The sequence below is a fragment of the Aotus nancymaae genome, unplaced genomic scaffold, assembly GCF_030222135.1.
Source record: "Aotus nancymaae isolate 86718 unplaced genomic scaffold, 86718_ANA_hifiasm-v0.15.2.pri h1tg000022l_1, whole genome shotgun sequence".
NCBI lineage: Eukaryota > Metazoa > Chordata > Mammalia > Primates > Aotidae > Aotus > Aotus nancymaae.
The window spans coordinates 27371954-27378006 of NW_026988435.1; positions in this window are offsets into that span (position 1 = coordinate 27371954).

Genomic DNA, 6053 nt, shown 5'->3' on the forward strand with positions numbered 1-6053 from the left:
CTGAAGATGAGATTTGGTTAGGGACATAGTCAAACCATATCAAGCAGTATTAGCAGAATAAGAGATAAAAGAAGTACACACTGCATGAAGAAAGCACCCTGCAGCACATAAACATCTGTGTGTATGTGTTTTTGTGTTTATCACCCCTTCCAAAATGTATACTCTTTGAGTGGCGGAATGTTTTCTTTTTCAATGTTGTAGCTTGAGCATATAGGATAATGCTTGGCATGTAATATGAACTTAGTAAATATTTATTGAATAAAATAATGATAAAATATTTAAATAAATGTATGAACATTACAAATAACAGAGAGTGAAGGAGAGATTGCAATGAAGATGCTGTGTAATTCTAATAACAATGTAAATATCAGTAACTGAATACCTTTTAAGTACTATGACCTAGTTTGCATTTTACCTACTGAGTTCCTTCAAAGTCAAATGCATGTGCTATTCATTTTAAATAAAGTATACATATAATTCATTTTTATGTATTTATCACAACATTAATATTTATTATTATCCCCCATGCACAGCTGCTAAAACTACTACTTGAAAAAATAGCTCTTTAAGGTTAAATGATCAGTACACAGTATAACCATAATATTATGTTTATATTTCAAATCCTCTATAGCCAATTTTCCCTGAATATCTCAATATGCAATTTAAATTGTTGGACAAAACCCAACTTATCCCACTAGTCTACTTCCTATGAGAAAATTAAAAAATGGTTATATAGTCATTGATGACACCTAAATCATCAGCAAACTAGCGATGTGTGATAAATAATTATTTGTGAGTGGATTATGAAGTCAAATTGGCTTTGATTCCATTTCTTTTCTCACTGTGAACCAATTCAAGTATTATATACTTTTTAATTTTTGCCACAGCTAATTGTCCCAAACTGAATGGATTCCAAAAACGAGAGATTATTATCCAATTTTTGTTGGTTAGAAATATAATTCAGGTCTCACTAAGCTAAAATTAAGGCATTGGTAGAGCTTGTATGGCATACATTCTCTCTTGTATGCCACCATATAAGATGTGCCTTTCCTCTTCCACCATGATTGTGAGACCAGCCCAACCATGTAAAACTGTGAGACCATGAAACCTCTTTTTCTTTCTAAATTACCCACTCTTGGATATGTCTTTATTAGCAGCATGAAAATGAATTAATACATTGCTTTATTGATTAATGTAATTATTTCATATACTGTACATTGGCTAAAATTTTATAAACAAGAAAATGTAATTAAGGGAAAAATGAATTGTCTATTGGGCAGACATTTGACTAGAAATTTATTTCAAATTTATTATCTGGAAGCTAAAGAGAATAATGTTCTTTGTCTTTTTCACTTTCTAGAGACAACTTGTATTCTTTGGTTCACTACTCCATTCCTTTATCTTTAAAGCCATTAATGACAAGGTGATTCCATATCTTTCTGTCATCTTTCTGGTTCTCTGCAGCTAGGAAAGATATTCATAACTCATAGTTTCACATAACTTTCTTTCCCTGCCCAGTCATAAAAGTGAATGTCTGCATGGACATAATTGAAAATATGGAGAAAAGGTGAATGACAAGCCTTTATTCATGGAAGTTAAGCAGTTAAATCCATTGCTTAGATTTGGAAAAACTTTTAAGCTGGCACTTAAGCCTGACAATTTTAGTGTGGGGAAAATATGGCTTTTTCTTGGTTAGAACTTCCCATAAAAGGAGAATCATCATGATCAGGTGGACCTAAAAAGATATTATTGATTTGTGGCATTCACTGCTAGAAATAATAAACAATATCTGTTCAAAGCTATGAAGTAGAGAAATTAGGAGACCTTCAATAGGGCTACAACAGCGACTCAAAGATTTCTTTTATTCGTAGCAGCAGATGGGAAAGTACTCATTCCTAAGGGCATAAGCAATGTTTATTGGGGGCTCTTAGAATACTTGATGGCAGTTAAAGACATACTTTTGCATGTACTGGAATTCCCTTTTAGGAAAACGAGGTCAATTAGAATTGAGTTACATTCAAACATGGAGTATGCAATGCAATATTACACTGAAGGAGAATAACTTAGATGCTTACAAGTGTGTAGTGCTTTTTTTTTTTCTTTATGAATGGGTCGAGGTTTAGCAAAGGTATTCTGTACATTAAATATGCTTGGAAAATCCTGCCACAGTGACCAGGGTTATTGTTGAGTAAATGAAAATGGGGAGACTTATTTGTCACTTTTAAGTTATGAAACTTAAATGATGTCATGGAAATAGAGGATGAAGAGTAGACAGATTATCTGAATTATACAAATGACAAAACACAGTGTTCCTTAGGTCCTCATGTAAAAGTAGTTATACAGTTTGGCTGTGTTCCCATCCAAATCTCATGTTGAATTGTAGCTCCCATAATTTCCATCTGTTGGGAGGGACCTGGTGGGAGATGACTGAATCATGGGGGAGGTTTCTTCCATACTGTTCTTGCAGTAGTGAATAAGTCTCAAAAGAGCTGATGGCTTTATAAGGGGTTCCCATTTTGCTTGACTCTCATTCTCTCTTGTCTGTTGTCATTTAAGTCATGCCTTTCACGTTCTGCCATGATTGTGAGGCTTCCCCAGCTATGTGGAACTTCTTAGACTTGTTGAATGGCTCTGAGCAAAATGCTGATAATGATATGGACAACGAAATCCATGTTGAGGTGGTCTCAGATGGGTATAAGGAACTTGTTGGAAACTGGACTAAAGGTGACTCTTGCTATGTTTTAGCAAAGAGACTGGCAGCATTTTGCCTCTGTCCTAGAGATGTGTGAAACTTTGTACTTGAGGGAGATGATTTAGGGTATCTGAAAGAAGGAATTTCTTTCTTTTTTTTTTTTTTTGTTTTTTTTTTTTGTTTTTTTGAGATAGAATCTTGTTCTGTCACCCAGGCTGGAGTGCAGTGACCTGATCTTGGATCACTGCAACCTCCGCCTCCCAGGTTCAAGGAATTCTCCTGCTTCAGCCTCCTGAGTAGCTGTGATTACAGGCATGTGCCCTCACATATTAAGGTTGGGTTTTTAATTCAAAAATAAACATAAAGTCTCTTTTTAAATTTCCTTGAAATGCAGAATTTAATTAAAAATATGCAAATCTTTAAAATTTTTCTTTAATTTATAGAATGTGTTTATGTTAGAAAATGGGATTTGCTCACATGTTATACATTAACTAACCCCACTCATCATGATATAAATTGTTTCAGCTGTTCCCTAAAGAGAAACTCATATTTGATGTCTATTTTCTTTATTTTTTTTCTTTCCAATGGTATTAAAAACAGAAAACTTACGTGGTAGCTTTACCAGTTTTAAATTCAAACTGAATACAAATTCTGGTTACTTCAACAAGAATGATCAATTATAATTAATTAAATTAGAAAAATCAATGAATGATGGCTATTAGTAAGCTAGTATCATTTTCAATATCTATTCTGCATTTTATTCTAGTCTCAACAGATAGGGTTTTAGAAGTAAGGCCTTAATGACTCTATAGATCCTCAACTCTGATGACTTTATTTTTTTTAGTAGGAAGAATAAGGCTTCTAAAGAAATATGATTTATACTTTAATTGTAAATTTCACTTGCTCTGTTTGTGGCACTTTATTTTAGGTCAGGACAGTTCTCCATTCCATTACCTATTACCATTTAGCTTGTATTGCTGGCAAACAGTTTCCTATTTATAACACAAAACTATTTACTCCCTGGGGAGTGCTGACTCTCAGTTAAATTAACCCCCACTAAAGCAATTACCATTTAAAAGCACCAAATCCCTTTTGAACAATTCCAATTATATTTGGAATAGAACACCACAGGTTTTTAAACAATTATGTACAACATTGCCATGTATCCACAGTCTCCAAAAAATTAATTGAGTAATAAATTAGGTGATTATGACTTCTTAACAAAGACTCCTAAATGCCAGATGGACATCTGGGAATCCCTTTATCTTATATAGGTCAACTCATTCTGTAGTATTTAAGTCACTTTCCTTAATACTCAAAAGCTTATTTCTTAACCCTGTACCCCAGTTTATTTTTGTCTGACTCCCTTGGTGACTTAGTCATAGTAAAACTTGAGGTCCTCAGTTTATTAATTCAGCAATGCTCTCCATAATATCTTTTTCCTTTGCTTTTTATCTCTTCATTACTCCTGCTTAATGCTTGACTCAATGCACTAGTATTTTGAGATATAATTCACAGCCATGCAATATACCAATATGATTATCTCTTTCATATTTTCTTTTTCATGACTTTATTTCTAATTTTCCTAAGGTACATCTGTACTTTTCCATTGAGGGGATAGTAATGGAGGCATTAAAATAGATACCTCATGACAAAATAGACCAAAATGTTAATATTTGAATCTAATATTTAATATACATTTATAAATCTGCAGTAGAAAATATTTGATTAAAAATTAGGCCTATCTGCAGAGAAAAGTTGTAAATATTTTATTCTCCTTCTTTTGAAACATATGATTAAATAATCCACATTATTCAGCTATACTAAAAGTCAGAAGTTGGGAAATCAAGAAACACAATACTGTCTGCTGTTCTACAGAATGATAAAAAGGAAATATCTGGAAAGAGAGTGACAGCATATTTCAAGGTTTATGTTTTCTTCCTTCAAAGCCCTGGCCACCAATGATTTCCAGAAATGATAAAGTTTTGCAGACAAGTGGGTAGAAAGATTTATGGTAGAGAAGTAGCCCACTGTGGACCCAAGGGTTCAGCCATGCTCTGGGATTACAAGACATAGACAGAGATTCATAAAATGTAGTGTCTCTAGCACTTGAGGGACCCTGAGGAGCAGTAAGCCCTGCCCATCTTCAGGCATGGAGATAAAGAAAATTAACATTGTTTGCAAACCTGCTTACCATACAGAAATGGTATCACTCAGGAAACATGGAAAGACAAGAGGTCCAGAATTTCATCAAAGGGGTTATTCTAAATGTCCTAGTTTTCTGCCCAGAGTAATAGTACAAAGCAATTATATAAGACTTGCAGTGCCTTTCTTCTGCAGTTTCTTTATTTTCCCTTGTCATTTTGTAAAATAAAAGTTTGAATTCCCCTTCTTTGAGCTGTCTTGTTTTCTCAGTGTTTCATGGTATTACCATTGCCTACATGAACATACAATATTATAAACAATGATTATATGATCTAAATGGCAATAAAGTTTTAAAAACTTAGTTTTCTAAAATGCAATTGAATTTTATTTGTTTACCAAAAAGAATGCTTATAACCCATTTCTCATATTAAATATGTTTGGAACTTGTGGAAAATCATGTGTTGTAATTACTCAAAAATATGTAGCAAAATACACATCAGGATTTAGTTGCCTATGTCTATTACATTATCAACCTTTAAAATGTTAAATAAGCTCATCTATTCTTAGAAAACCATACAAAATTTTATAGCTTCATTTGTTAATGTAAGACAAATATCTTTGTAATAACAACTTAGGAGAAGAAATAGAAAACTCTACTCTGCCAAGCATCCCAGACAGCCTACATGTGCCTATTCCAGTGTCTGCCCCCTTAGTGTCTCTGAAATAAGAGCTATTCCGAAATTAAGTTATCACTTTCTTCATTTCCACATGGTTTTGTCATCCAAATGTGTGTCTCTTAACATTATAGCTTAGTTTTCTTTAAAAAAAAAAATGATGATACTTACCCTTATTGAAGTGGACATTGTTTTTGTCTAGGAAGTCTGCTATTCAATTGGCACAAAACTACATTGTCATTGGTAGTTTTCTTATTGTTTGCTGTTTATAGATGCAAATAAAAAACTAATATTTTTCATTTCCTGACCATATGTAAAACCAAATATTTCTCCAAGAAGCATCCATTACATAAGTGGACAATAGTATCACTTGATTACAATGTGGTCTGGGTGCTATGGATGCTTGTTCACTCCAGACTTGGTCATTTAGGTCTATTTGGTATGCAAGGCAGAATAAAGGGAATGTTGATAGATAGGTAGATTCATAGAGAGGTGATAAATGAGACAAGACAGAATATGGATAAATCATACTGTTGTTTCTA